Here is a 16,458-nt window from a genome sequence, read left to right on the forward strand (position 1 = left end):
CCCAACCCAGAAAGTTTTGTTTTTCAATAAAAGGATGACAAGATATAAAATAGTTACTCCCCAGTGCAAATCCACATTTTATTAGAGTTTTTCAGAATGTTAGATAATAGATTCACATAAAATGAAAGGAAATGTGTTTGTGAGCTAGAAATAAAGAATTCTGAATGAGCAATTAAGGCTTTTGTCCACATGCCTGGGGACAGCTGCAGGGTTAGAGGCTTGTGTGCTAAGTCACTTAATACTTACAGAATAACCAGTGTGGGGATGTTGCGTTTTGAAATATGTAGCAACATCTATGGCATATATTTAATAATTGCATATTATTTTAGGAATAAATTAAGTTGCCTAAGAACCTTTTCAAACAGTATAAAATCAAGCATTTCTTAGAATGGACATTATTGTTTGAAAACAGTATTTAGAGAGCCTACTTTTAACTGTGACACATTCATAATCCTAAAACCCTGTTAAGTTAAATAAAACACAAAAATGTTAAAGGCTTTATACAATATTATGCTCTCCTAAGAGATCTTTTGTAAGGCATTACCCTTGCTAAAACAGCAGTAGATAAGGTAGTCTATAACTACAAATATCTAGGGAGATAAAAGATAAGTTATCATATATGCACTTTAAAGCACCTTCTGCCAAGAAGGTAGAAAAGGTTAGGGCAGGAGAGAGGTATTTTTTATTCTTTCTTCAAAGGTGTTGGCTGGCAGGAAATGGAAAAAAACAATAAGAAAAATTAATATTCTCCTAATAAACACAGCTCAAATTTGGCTTTCTTCTTCTCTGCATTGGCACTGGATGGTGGAATGTCAGGGAGTAGGAATAGGAAAAGTAATCTGGCAGATGGGTATCTGCAAGCTGGGAATCGTATAGACGAGAAAACATGGAGATAACAGTTGCGGTCATTGAGGACAGAGGGGAAAAAAAAGAAAATTCAAAATCTGAGATTAGATAGAGATGGGAATGGCATACAAAGTATTTCTGACTTAAGAGTTAAGATTCAAAAAGACTCTATGTTGGAAGCTATAGAAGAGACAGTGATAACTAACTATTTAAAGGACAGAAAGACATTAACTGTACTTCTTTGAACAGTCTCATATATCACAAATTTGAAAAATACTGATTTTTTAAACTAAGAACTTAGCAAAGAAGTAATATAATGAAAACTTTCAACTTACCGTTTATTGCCACTCTCTCTTTGTATCTCTTGCTTCTTAATAAAATAGCATCCATGTCAGGCCTTTGCCTTAATACTAGTTTCTAAAACTATCAGTGTTTACTGTTTTTGTATTTTTTTAATGTTAATCCTTTTTAGGACTTTCTCTACTCTTTTCTGGCTATTTAGTTTTTTTTAATGTACCTCTATTACCTCTATTGTGTTTTATAAATTATGAATTTTTTTTGCTTCTTAAATGGTTGAGCACATAAGTCTTTTCTTCCTTTTTTTCAGATTTATTGTGCTACAATTGACATAAAATTGTGAGATACATAAAGTGTACATGATGATTTTATATACATTATATTATGAGAGGATTCCATGCATCTAGTTAGCTAACATATCCATCACTTCATGTATTTATCTTTGTGTGTGTGAGAGAACATTTAAGTTCTTGTCTCTTAGCAAATTTCACTTATACAATACAGCATTCTCAACTATAGGCACCATTTTATACACCAGATCCTCAGATCTTAGATATCTGATAGCTGACAGTTTGTATTCTTTTAGCAGCTTTTCCCTATTTCCCCCACTCCACAGCCCCTGGCAACCATTTTTTGGTTTCTCTGAGTTAAGGCTTTTTATTTAGATTCCGCATATAAGTGATACCGTATTTGTATCTGACTTATTTCATGTACTCTAATGCCTTTAAGGTCCATCCATATGTATTGTTGTAAACAGCAAGACTTCCTTTTAATGGCACAATAATACCGCATTATATATATACTATATCTTATTGATCCATTCATCTGTTGATGGACATTTAGGTTGTTTCCAATTTTCTTGTTATTTTAAACCTCTCTAAAGGGTCAGATCAGTCCTTTACATTTTTCAATTATGTCCTTAAATTTTTCTACTTGCAGCCCTCACCTCTTTCACTAAATTGTGAATACAGAATTTAAATGATTACTACTTATGAATGCTTTTTTTTATAAGTATGAATCATGAAAATGCAACCCCAAACAGAATGCACCTCTCTCAGGCATGGATGCCATATTCTAATTCTCCTATGTTCATTTTTTTATCCTATTTATAGTGGTGTAGGTATTTTCTTACTATGTTTTTGCCAAACGAGATAAAACCTGTGACCTCATCCTTTTACTCTGAGTGCTACAGCACAGTCAATATGGGAATCCATTTAAAAATTTTTGCTCCCCATTTTGCTAAAAATCTTTATTAATGCTTTGCTTTTCAAATTGCTCTTTTCTGAAACTTAGCTGGATGGGTTATTCTTTTCTTTGGTTTTTAATTTAAATCTAGTGCATCCCTGTTTGTCTATTTTTTTCTTCTAATTCTTTTTTCCAACATCACTTTAAGTAATTTGCCACATTTTCTATTTTACTTTGTAATTGATTTAACTTTATTTGCATTGTGTTGCCAACATTCCAGTTGACACCTCTGAGGGACTGAACAATGAATGTGAGTGACTAATATTAAAGAGGCAGATTTGAGTGGTAATGGGTTTTATATTTATAGATCATCAATTATTTCCTTAGATTTTTGACAGTAGTGTTTAGCTTTTTTATCCTACCTTGTAAGTTCATGGATTTGGAAAAGGAGTATTATGACAGTTGAAGACTGCTACAAATGTCAGTATACAAGTATAGAGAAAATATCCTTAAGGACAGATTGTGACTTGACTAAAAGTCAAGTGTGACACGCATGGAAGCTTCTTAACCTCTAGTCTCGGAGCTATGCCAATGCACCGTGGAAGATCCCCTGCTGAAAGTATTCATTTCTGGATGCACAGATACCATCTTTCAAATATTTTCACTCCCCCTCATACTTTCAAATACTGTTCATTCCTTTTTTCTTCCCTCCTTCTCCTCCCTCTCCTACTCTTTTGTGATGGGTTTCTTAAACTTCTAGCTGCTTTCTCTTTAAGAGATATCTTTGAAAAAACTAATAGACTAATATTTGAGCAGTTCAGGTTTTCAAGATGAATTGAGTAGGTGTGCAAAGAGCTTCCCATATATTCCTCTCTCCCATCTACTTGCAGTTTTCAGTTATTAACATCCTGCATTGGTATGACCCACTTGTTATAATTGCTGAATGAATATTGATATGTTAACTAAATCCCACAGTTTACATTAGGGTTCAATCTGCTGTTTCTTCTGTGGGTTTGACAAGTGAATAATGTATCTTGGCAATTACCACATGATGCAGAATAGCTTCACTGACTTTAAAATCTGCTTATTCATCCCTGCCTATTCCCTAATCCGTGGCAAACACTGCTATTGTTCTGTTTTCATAGTTTTTTTGTTTTTTTTTTCTATTTGACTCCTCGGTAGAGCTCTCTCTTACAAAGTAGCTGAAGGAATTAGCTTATAAGTTATGTACATAAACAACTTTTTAGATTTCTATGCTGTTTCTATTAGATTGCTAATATGAAAGCATGACCTACTTTTCTCCAACTTTCCAGGATGTTGTATAGTTGGGATTGCAAAATATGTAGCCTTTCCAGATTGGCTTACTTACCAGTTTTCTTGATGAATCTTCACTCTGACTGGTCACTTAATGGTTCTGTTGCTGAAGTCTTTATACCTTTTCCACAGGTCTTCATGGAAGGGAATTATATGACTCCATCCATACCTGTTCCTTCATTTATGTGCCCTGCATTTGGTCTATGGAAAATCTTGACACATTCTTCTTCCCTAAAACTGAGTACTAGTTGATCCTTTGTTCTTTCCATCAGAAAGATAGCCAGGTGTTACCTTTGCAATTTTGAGGTTAAGGTCAAACACCTGTCAAATGGATCTAGCTTCTTTCCTCCAGCTCCTCTTCATTGACTTGGAGTTGGGAGATGGTGCTTCCTATTCCTTCATTCTTGGGAAGTACTCATTATCCAGTGTGACTGAGGGGTTAAGAGTCATTTCAGTAATCTCAGTCATCATTATAAGTCCTTGTCTAGAACTTCACTTTAGAAACCCAGTTAAACATTTTGTAGCAGAAATAGAACATATTTTTTAATTCAAATATTCAGAGACTTATCAAGAATTCCTCTATCTTCTCTTATTTATGCCAAGATATCACTCAAGCAGTGACATTCCCAGATCCCTCAGTGTCCTCCTTATTGTTTTCATCTGGATGTCACCAAATTAAAAGTCATTAAATATGTGGCAAGTAAATCAACAGACCAACAAAATTACTAAAACAACGGAAGACACATATTTGTGACAAGGTTACAAATTAGATGCAAATAGTATATGCTGAATAATTTTGAATATTTTACCTATGAGAAGAATTGATCCTGGGGTTTTAAAAATATAAGAACCTGAGAGCTATTTGACTCCTCAATAGAGCTCTCTCTTACAAAGTAGCTGAAGAAATTAGCTTATAAGTTATGTACATAAACAACTTTTTAGATTTCTATTAGATTGCTAATATGAAAGCATGACCTACTTTTCTCCAACTTGAGCCTCATAGTGGATATTTGCTCTCTTTTATGTACTATTTTCTCCCTGAGTTGCTTTCTACAGAAAGCATTTCCAAAATTGACTCATTACAAACAGACAGTTATGCAAATCTTAATCAAAGATGCATAGTTTGTATTCATCTGGTTCACAATTCTGAATTGCTAATTTTTGTTGAATTATTTACATAAAAATGAATACATTGTAAGTGTTCTTTAATTAGCAGTGTCTAATAATATCTATTGCTACTAGCCTTGTGGACATTAAGAGTGTGGTTCTGAAAACTCACTTGGCATTTTGGGAGTCTGGCCTAGATAATTCCATCGGTGGAAAATTACTGATTTATGCCAGAACATACTTTAAAAATCTCTTAAAATTACATCAGTTTTCTCTTTTATCTTTAATTCAGTCCATGGGGCCTTTCTATTTTTATCTTAGGTTGTTTGCCTTCTAACAAGTAACAACTTGGGAAAACTTAGGCAAGTTCCAGCCAGAGCAAGAAAGCTCAATAAACATAGTGTGACAAGCTGCTAAGAGCAAAAGAAGTATAAAGCCAAACTAAGGGAGTTTGACTCATGTTATTTTTTAGTGGGTTCTATTGGGTAGGTTTCTTATGTATAAAAGCCAGGTAATAATAGTACATACCTCATTAGGGTAGAGATGAGGATTAAATGAGTTAATATACAAAAGGGCCTCTCAGTGAATGGGAAATGGAAAGCAGTAAATATGTGTGTGGTTTAGTTCATGTAAAATAAAAATAGCTAGAAAAAATGCCAAATCTTGATCTTTGTGTAGCAGTGATAGAAATTACACCAATTTTAGTATTTTTCACATAAAACATAAATTAATTAATTGAACTTCTATCCTGAGATTACTCTTTGTATCAACCTTAGCATACTGGCTTGAGAAACATAAAAAAAGAATCAAGCACAGAATACGAGAATTTAAACTGACAAGATTTTTTTTTTAAAGATATTGGCCACAGTCCAAAATATGGAAAAAAAAATTCAGAAATGTCCTTTGTTGATGAGGATGCTGAATCTTTTTTTTTTTTTAAAGGAAAAGAGGTGAGGGGGAGGTAGAGAGTGAGAGAAATCCCCAGGCAGACTCCCTACTCTGCATGGACAGCCCCCCTCCCCCAATGTGGGGCTCCATCCCAGGACCCTGAGACAATGACCTGAGCTGAAATCAAGAGTCAGACACTTAACCAATTGAGCCACCTAGGAGCCCTGATGATGTTTAATGTTATATCTTAGGGAAAAAACAATGGTTCTCAGTAAACACATCTACTCTGAAAAGATCTTCCAAAAAGAAATAACATGGCAACTTGTGCATTTCTGATGTTTGTGGTTACCTGACTTGCCTCTCACAGAGGGGCCTCTCTTAGGACTCCTAACACTGGGGAGGGTCTGTGCACTTCCAGAACCTATGACTAGGAATTGGTGGGCTTGGTCTTTTGGGGACTTAAATTACCTCTTTTGATTTGGGGGCAAAGTATCCTGAAAAGTTGTTCACATTCTGGCATCCTATCTACTTTCCTGTTGACTTGTTTCCCTTTTCACTTGAGTGCTTTTCCCCTTATAAATCTAGAGATGGAAACTACTGGAAGTTTGTGTTCACATTGAGTGTCACAGTGAAGGAAAAGGTGGATTAGGTTTCCCTAGTTCTCTCCCCATCCAGCCCCTGTAGACCTTCTGCCAATACCAACACTAAAGGATAGCTTGTAGGATAAAATTCAAAGATCCAGAGGTTGTTTAAAAAATGTCTCTGAAGTAGCTAAGTTGTCCATTATCTTTCCTATATTACTATAACTTTAAAATAGCAAATGGTTTCTCCTCAAATTATCCATTTCTAATATATTGTATATTTCATAAGTTTTAACCTATATGGTCAATAATGTTACACATTTTAAAAATAACTGATCCTCAAGTTCCAATATTAATCATGGCTCTATGTGAATCAATCCTAATCTTGCAGGCAAATTAGTCTTTACATTGACCAAAACAAAGTAATTATATGCATATTAGTTAGGTGCCACAACATAAATTGAATTAATTTAAGAGGTGAGGGAAAAACCTATAGTTTTTTATGTTACTTGATAGTTGAAGCTTTCAACCTTAATTCTCTACTACATTTTTACTGTTATCAAATTATTCCAATGGCTAAACCATCAGCCATCTGCTCATTAAGTGAAATAAAATATGTAAAATGTCCCGTACAATGTCTGGCACATAAAGGGGTTCATTAAATATTATATTCTTACCTCCCTCAATTTTTATCTTTCAAAGTGAAGATATTAAGAACTTGATCAGCTTTATTATATAGGTATAATTCTAGAGAATTGCACTGGAATCAAGGACCAAAAGCTGCCCTGTGATTTGACTGGTTTATTCTCTGAGTGTGGTGTTGGATAGATATTGTAAACTGGGGAAGTGTTGAATTATTTTGTAAGAGCATCTAATAAAAATAAGAGATCATCTCTCTTTGCCCACTTCTCTGCCCATTCAGTCCTGATGTATACATTTCTTTTGAAAACTACACGTTTGAACTAGTTGTGTGAGTGTGTGTGTGTGTGTTTGTTCCTGCTCTCCCTCATGTGCACATGTATGTATGCACACACAGTGTCAAATATAGAATGCACCAATCCATACAGCACCAAAATCATCTTTACGATACACAGCACGAATAAGTCTGGAGATACCAACTATACATGTTGAAATAAGAGATCACTGTTCTGTACTAATCCATCACTACAATTAATAGGGTGAGTCATATAAAATTGCTGATATTCAGCCATTTTAGACTTTCAGAAAAAGTCAAACTCATGTCTTGGCCTCTTCCAACATATCTAGTCATTTCTGTGCCAGTCAGCAGCCCCTCTACCTGTGAATAGACCACATCATGCAATGGGATAACAGTGTAATTTTTGCCTAGTCAGGGTGTTGCTGTTTAGGGTTTTGTTTTTATTTTTGGTTGTACCTTCAATTCTGTTCTCCCAGCCTATGTTGCTTAGTGGGGTTCTCTTTTTATTCCACTTAAGGTACTCTCTCTTTCTTTTCTCTGACTGAAGACACTTGGGATAATCCATTTTAGTTTAATTTTTACCAAAAAGGAAGAATCTTGACTTAAAATAATTTTGGTTGTATGCCCAGTGAAAACAACAAATAAATAAATGCTAAGGGCCTCAGTTTCTACTGGAATGGAGGGGGAAGGTAAAAAGCAAAAGACAGACTAAGAATCAGTATCTCAAAAAAGAACACAGCCAAATATGTGATCTCTTAATCTTTTGTATATCATACGCAGAAATGATAACGCAGCTTATCTTTTTATTTTGATTCCTAACAACATTACATATTCTTGGATACATGAGGCAGAGATGCATGTGGGTGGAGAAATGGGTGGTTTGAGTAAACCAATGCTTCATAACTTGCAAGTGATGAACTGCTCTCCACCCCACCCCACCCAGCCCCTCAACTACTCCTGGACCAATACTTCTGTATATACACTAAATATGGATTACTAGAAGTATAAAAAACTCAAGGTCTCAAATTCAATCTGTTACTTGATACAGTAGACCTAAAATTTTCCATAAATCTAAGAATAGACATAACAGGACATCTATATGTGTTGTACAGTAAAAATGATGTTTTGGGTATTAATATAAAAATCACTATTATATGCATAACTGTGCAGTTGTAACAAACAGTTATGAAGGGACTAAGGATTTCTCATTGTCAACACCTATTTGCACACTTTAGTCTCTTTGTCATTTAATGGGATGCACTGCTGGCGAAATAATTTAAACTAGACTGAATTGACAGACTCATTATATATGAGGGGCAATGTCCTATATTGTATCCAAATTTTAATGATGCTTAGAAAAAGACCAGTATTCTATAACTATGTTGACAGGAACAGAGGAAGAAATTTTAAAGCAATTTTAGCAAGTTCAGAATACTCTTTTTAACTTCTATCCAAAATGAAGCAAGTGATCTATAATTTTCAAAAATCACTTTCAGCCCTTCATCAATAGCCATTCTAAAACTTACCCTACAAGAATATAGTTGAGTTTAAATTGTCTTTTGTTTTAAGAAATTGATTCCAGATCTGTGAATTTCCTATGCATAGGTTTTTTTAATGGAAAATAAAATTAATAATTCTTTGTCAAAATATAAAGTGTTTATCAAAACCTTTTATAGACAGAAAATGTCAAGATAATCACCTACTTTGTTGATAATTGTTAGATTGTTGCTGTGGATTTGTTATACCTATCAGTAGAAACTTCTTCCTTCTACACTTCTCAGTTTATTTTCCTTCAGATCTTATCTACCATTGAAAATAATGTATTCCTTAATCGTATGGCATAATATAATTTAAAATACTGAAAATATACGACCAATTAACAAGTCTTGGTGTCAAATTTTCATCTTTAAAATTTGGGCATCATACATTTATTACTATTCAGAAAAACTAGGTATGTGTTTCATACTGTAAACTTTTGCAGAACTTTCCCCATGATAAACCTCTTACTTGAGCAATGCAGTATTAGTTCTTTACAGTTATCTTCCATATTATGCTAGGATAAAGAGAATCCTTCATTTGACACATACCATATGATTTAAATAATTCCCATCTTTGTTTTATCAGTTACTAAGTACACTGTTCAGTTATCTCTTATATTGTTTTTCCCAGCAAGATTTCTTTTCAATGACAGAAGCAGTGTGTGTCATTTAAATTCTGGCATAAACTCCTTAACCTTTGTAACTACTCCAGAATATTTTTCTGTCATTGCATTTACATTTTGGATTTTACTCTCACACAGACTTAAACCCCAGACATTTGCCAATGGCAATTACACACTTGTTTTTTGAGGCAACATCAACTGTTTACTACAATTTTTGTACTAATGGCAGATTGATAAACAGTTCACAGATCAGCACTGATCTATGGCTTTGACTTTGAGAAGTGTTGATTTAATGAGATGTTGCAAAAACACTTCCTTTAGGCACCAGAAGCATCCTCACTAAAGCAGAGCACATAGGACAGTAGTTTCTTGCCAATTAACCATTCTTGCCACCTGTTATCCCTGTCTTTTTTCATTTCCAGGATTTATCTCTCTTGCCCATTTTAGAAAGCTTTAATTTATGTGATTGGGTGATACCCAGTGATATATATATGAGGCCTCCTATGGCCCTTCGGTGTCCTTTCCCTTCAGTCCCTAACAGGGTAATGAGTATAGAATAACTGCTTAATTTTACTTGATTTGTCCACAATAGGTCACTGTTTTGTCTTGATTTTTAGGAATCTTTAGGAAGTGTCTTTCTCCAAATTTCCAAGTTGATTTTAAATCCAATCAAAAAAGGAGATTTAATTTTATTTTTCTAAATGCTTAACACTGTTGAATAAAGATGTTGATAAGAGTTAGTTGGGGACATATCCAAGTTTGGATAGGGCAATACTAAGAATAATTACACATTTGCAGTTCTTGAACTGAAATCCCTTATTTCCTTTTCCTTATTCATATCACTGTACCACAACTTTTAGAAAAACTCCCTTCTGAGCTAATACTGTCAGGAATTAGCTTTTTGTGATTTGTCATCGTTTCAAGGCCTTAAAGCTATTATATTCTTATATAAGAAGACTCAATTATAACTAAGGGTTAACTATTATAATTTTGCATATTTTAATATAGGGGACCCAAGATAGTAGGAATTCATATTTTCTAATATTTGAGTTACAGAGTATCTTTCTCTGGAAAGCCTAATCATTTCTTTCTGACTAGAATTTTATTACAATCAATCATCTTTAATAAAAGTAGAATTAGTTACTATATTAGTGTGAATGAATACTGTCAGTTAAATGTTGACTCCTATCTGGGAGCCTTTGAACTAGAAGCCAGGTACCTTGTGGGCATACCTGCTTGTCAGGGATTATTGCCATAGGCTGCTATTACGTTACTGTCTTCTAGTCTTGCCCTCACTTCACTTCAACTTTCCCTTCCCTACTTCTACCAGAGAAAACAGATTCATATTATCCTATTTCAAAATTCTTTTGTAGCAAGACTGGATATTTTAGTTATGAAGGAATTCTTGCTATTTTTTTCTTCCAGTGCTATTGTTATTGTGGTCATGTTAAAAAGAGGATAGAAATAAAATAAAAGTAAGAATTTTTTAAAAGTTAAAATTTAGGATAGAAATGAAATAAAAGTAAGAATTTTTTAAAAGTTAAAATTATGCAATTTTTGTTTTCTTTGGCCTTTAAAATGTTTTTAGAATTAGATAAAATATTTTTTTGAAAATATAAACAATTTTTAAAAAAATATTTTCTTTATTTATTCATGAGAGACACAGAGAAAGAGAGAGGCAGGCAGAGGGAGAAGCAGGCTCCATGCAGGGAGCCCAATGCGGGACCCGATCCCGGGACTCCAGGATCACGACTTGAGCCGAAGGCAGGAGCTAAACTGCTGAGCTACACAGGGATCCCCAGAAAAATATAAACAATTTAAAATGTTATTACTATATGAAAAAAATTCTTCAGTGGCATCTCATTATTTATAATGCCTATCTTTTTAACAAAGCATTAAAAGCCCCGCCTTGTTCTCTTAAAATTACTCATAGTTCTGTATTCCAAATATATTAAGGTATTTGCAATTCAGGTTTCTGTTGTAGTATTCTTTCTTTTGCATATTTGTATTAAGTTGAGTACTTTTTTCCCCACCCTCAGTATTGCTAACTCTTGTGTTTCTTTAGTAACTGGTGCATATACATGTTACTAATTTTGACTATATTGTTCTTTTTTTTTTTTTTAACTAAAGTCAACACTTTATTAAGATTTCCTCAGCTTTTTTTATAAATTTATTTTTTATTGGTGTTCAATTTGCCAACATATAGAATAACACCCAGTGCTCATCCCATCAACTGCCCCCCTCAGTGCCCGTCGCGTCGCCCAGTCACACTCACCGCCCACCTCCCTTTCGACCATCCCTAGTTTGTTTCCCAGAGTTAGGAGTCTCTCATGTTCTGTCTCCCTTTCTGATATTTCCCACTCATTTTTATCCTTTCCCTTTTATTCCCTTTCACTATTTTTTATATTGACTATATTGTTCTTAATGGGATTTTTTGACCCCCATTTAGACCAGTGAGCTACTTGAGAGCAAATAGTGTTACCTATCTTTATTTGGAGCTGTGTATGGTAGACACTTAGTAAGTGTTGATTTGATGAATAAGTTAGTATTCCCAAAGCATTTGCTCTTACCCAGTATACATTCTTTGTTATGTTTAACTCTCAAAGGCAAAGTTTATAGATAAGAACAATATCTCTGTGCTTCAAACTCAGGTCATGGGGTTGAGACTTACATATCCTCCTTTCTTGAGACTTACATATCCTCCTTTCATTTTCACCAAAATCTATTTTTCTCACTTCCCTTAAAAACATTCAAAACTTGAGGTTGGGGCAAATAAACATGAATGTATTCATAATCATGCTCTGTTAAAAAAAAAAAAGCTCCAGGTAATCCATATGTTTTGGTGTTTTAAAGACCTTTCTTCTACAATTTCTTCATGTGAACAATGCTAGAGTATAATTTACACAGATTTTTCAGTTCCCAAGAATATCTGAAATACATTTTCTTTAAGTGAAGTTAATATCACGAACTATGGCAATATGGTTTGACAGTAAGAAATACTGTAAGTATGTTAGAACTTGTTTTTAATAGCCATTGTATTCTTACAGTGCAGAACAGTAAAATAATACCTCACAAGGGGGCTCTTTACTGCTATACATTGCTACATTGGAACTTTATTTGAAGAAGTGGAGAAATTTGATCATTCTTTGAAAATCAATTCACTTATTTCTCAAGACTAAATTTCCCTTACTTAAAAAGAAAGCCCATTTTTTTTACCCCCCAAAAGGTACTATTTTGTCTGTTTATCTCACTAAGGAGCAATTTGTTTGCAAATCAGAAAAGTGCTACCACAACAAGTATAGATTCATAACTACACATTTAATTCTTGTCAAACATCATGAATTTGAAAACGATTATAGAATAATGAAAAGGTGTCTTTCTCAAACTATTTTTCTACAACACTAGGGGGAGGAAGGGAGAATGAAAGGGGGAGGGACAAGGGGAAGAGCAGTATCCATTCAGCCTAACTGCTCACAAGGTAAGAAGGTAGATATACGTTTCTTAGGTCTAATATCCAATGGCAATTCTGATATGGTAATGATTGTTTCAGTAAATCGCTGCAATAGATTAATGTGGGATTTGGTTTCAATAACTTCAGGATGTATTATGTTCTTGTTTCTACTGAATGTCGATAGAGTTGATTTTTATTCCTAATGCCAAAAATTATAAAAACTGATTTAACATTTTGCTTCCAACTAAAAGCTATTTGTGGTTACAAAAACTTCTATTCATAAGCTACTCGAATGATTTAAATTGATTGATAAAGCAAGGAGATTTTTTTCTTTCATTGATTCATTTCATGTTCTAGTGAAATGGATGCTTATTTTTTCAGTAATAGGATAATCTTTCATGAAATTAACGTGAATAAGATCTTCTAAAAGCACTGAATCTGAAAATACATTGTTTCAGATTAGACATATGATAGTGATACTGAAAACTGAAAATAAGTTGGATTTCTCATAATTTCTATTTCTCAAAAAGTCAATAGTAGACCTACTTTATTATATTATTATAAAATGTGTAATAATTTAGATTCTTGACAAAAAAAATTTTGGGGGGACACCTGTGTGGCTTAGTGGATAAGGATCTGACTCTTGATTTCAGCTCAGGTCATGGTATCCGGGTCATGGGATCAAGCCCGGCATGGCTCCATGCTCAGCATGGAGTCTGCTTGGGATTCTCCCTCTCCAGTTGTTCCCTCTTCCCTGCTTGCATTCTCTTTCTCTCAATAAATAAATAAAATCTTTAAAAAGAAATATTTTTGCTATAAATATAAATTTTCCTAATATACGTATGCATGTATATAAGACCATGTAAAATGAAGTTTCATAAAATAATTTTGAGAATGTAGAAATGGAAAGCGAATGTTATTAAAGTTGATGGCATATGAGCATTACAAAGTAAGAATTAAAAAAAATTATAGTTATTTATTTATTTTAGAAATAGTATGAAGGGGGGTGGTTATGGAGCCAGAGGGAAGGGACAGAAAGTGCTCCAATCAAAAGATATGACTGGATTAAAAAGAAAAAAAAAAGACCCACCGACATGCTGCCTGCAAAAGACTTCAGGCCTAAAGACATATACAGAAAGTGAAGGGATAGAAAAAAATATTGCATGCAAATGCAAGCAAAAAAATATACTGGGGTAGAATTACTTATATTGGGCACAATAGACTTTAAAACAAAGATTGTAGCAAGAGACAAGAAAGGTGTTACATAATAATAAAAGTGTCAATCCAAGAAGAGACTGTAACAACTGTAAATATTTATTAACCCAACATAGGAGCTCCTAAACGTATAAAGCAGATATTAGCAGACATAAAGGGATAAATAGACTGTAATACAGTAAAAGTAGGAGACTTTAATATCTCACTTACATCAATGGATAGATCATTCAGGTAGAAAGTCAGTAAGAAAATTGCTTTGAATGACACATTAGGCCAGATGAACCTAACAAATATGTACCAAACTTTCAATCCAAAAACAGCGGAATACACATTCCTTTCAGTTGCACATGAAACACATTTTCTAGGATAGACCACATGTTAGGCCAGAGAACAAATCTCAATAAACTTAAGATTAAAATCATACCAAGCATGTTTTCCAACCACAACATTATGAAATGAGAACTCGGTTTTAAGAAAAACAAGGAAAAAAATAAAAACCTTCCAAACACATAGAGGCTAAACAATATTCTACTAAACAGCCAAAGAGTCAGTGAAGAAATCAAAGAAGAAATTAAAAAATACCTAGAGACAAATGAAAATGGAAACAGAATGATTTCAAAATCTTTGGATGCAGCAAAAGAAGTCCAGAAGGGAAGTTTGCAGCATTATAGGCCTACCTCAAGAAACAGGAATAATTTCAAATAATCTAAGCTTACACCTAAAGGAATTAGAAATGGAACAAAGCCCAAAGTTAGTAGAAAAAAGGAAATAACACAGATCAGAGAGGAAATTAATGAAAGAGACTTAAAAAAAGATATCAATGAAATTCAGAGCTGGTTCTTTGAAAAACTGAAAAATACTAAAGAGCCTTTAGGCAGACTCATCATGAAAAACAGAACTCAAAATCAGAAATTACAAACTTCCAACCAACACCACAGAAATACAAAGAACTAGAATACTACAAAAAATTATATGTCAATAAATTGGAGAACCTAGAAGTGGACAAATTCCTAGAGATGTGCAATATTTCCAGACTGAATCAAAAAGACATAGAAATCTGAACAGACTGATTCCTGGTGATGAAGTTAAGTAATTTAGAAAACTCCCAACAACATAAGTCCAGAACCAGGTAGCTTGACAGGTGAATTCTACCAAACAAGTAAAGAAGAGTTAGACCCTATCCCTCTCAAACTCCTCCAAAAAAAAAAAAAAAAAAAAAAAAAATAGGAGAGGGAAGGAATGTTTCCAGATTCATTCTAAGAGGCTGTTATTGGGACGCCTGGGTGGCTCAGTGGTTAAGTGTCTGCCTTTGACCCAGGATGTGATCTTGGAGTCTTGGGATCAAGTTCCCTATCTGACTCCTTGCAAGGAGCCTGCTTCTCTCTATGCATATGTCTCTGCCTCCCTCTATGTGTCTCTCATGAATAAATAAATAAAATCTTTAAAAAATGAGGCTGTTATTACCCTAATACCAAATCCAGGCAGATATAGTGCAAAAAAGAAAATGACAGACCCAGATCTTTGATGAATATAGATACAGAAATCCTCAACAACATATTGGCAAACCAAAATCAAAATGCACTGAAAGGATGATTTATCATGATCAAGGGGGTTTACTTGCAGGGATAAAGAGAAAGTTCAATGTCCAGAAATCAATGTGATACATCACATGTGATAAAAATCATGTAACAATCTCAATAGACAAGGAAAAAGCATTGGACAAAATTCAACATCTACTGATAGTAAAAACTCAACAAAGTGGATATGAAGGGAAGATAACTCAACACAATAAAACACATTTAGGGACACCCAGGACTCCAAGATGGTGTTGTTCATCCATTCCAGTGAAGGAAAAGAAGCTCATGGAGGTGAAACTAGGAGAGCTGCCAGGCTGGATACAGATGCGGATTTCACCCCTAAGGGCATTGCTGGAACATTTCAAAAAGGTTACTACTGGTATTACAGCAAGTATATCAATGTGAAGAAAGGGTGTGTTGCTGGGATTTCTATGGTGCTGGCTGCTTATGTGCTTTTCAACTACTGTCATTCTTACAAGGAGCTCAAACATGAACGGTTATGCAAGTACCACTGAAGAGGGCCCAGTGTGGAAGCACATTTGGCATTCCTGACCATGACTTTTGCCTGGCATCCTTGAATCCTTCCATTGCCTAATTCACAATTAATATCCAATAATAGTTGACTGGTAAAAAAAAAACACATTTATATGACAAATCCACAGCTAATATCATAATAATGAAAAACTGAAACTATTTTCTCTAAGATCAGGAATGCCCACTCTGACAACTATATTCAACATAGTACTGGAAATCATATCCATAGCAAATAGACCAGAAAAAGAAAGACATCCAAATGATATTGTATAGAGAAAATCCTAAAAATTTTCACTAAAAAACTATTAGAACTAATGAATTTGGTAAAATTACAGGATACACAATATGCAGAAATCAATTGTTTT

The 16,458-nt window shown here is 34.0% G+C and overlaps 1 pseudogene; it reads left to right on the forward strand.

The window, feature by feature from the left end:
• Positions 1–12,286: 12,286 nt before the first annotated feature.
• LOC144289164 (ATP synthase F(0) complex subunit f, mitochondrial pseudogene) lies at positions 12,287–16,145 on the forward strand (annotated as a pseudogene).
• Positions 16,146–16,458: the final 313 nt, after the last annotated feature.

This window comes from Canis aureus, chromosome 18 (assembly GCF_053574225.1).
Source record: "Canis aureus isolate CA01 chromosome 18, VMU_Caureus_v.1.0, whole genome shotgun sequence".
NCBI classification, from domain to species: Eukaryota; Metazoa; Chordata; class Mammalia; order Carnivora; family Canidae; genus Canis; species Canis aureus.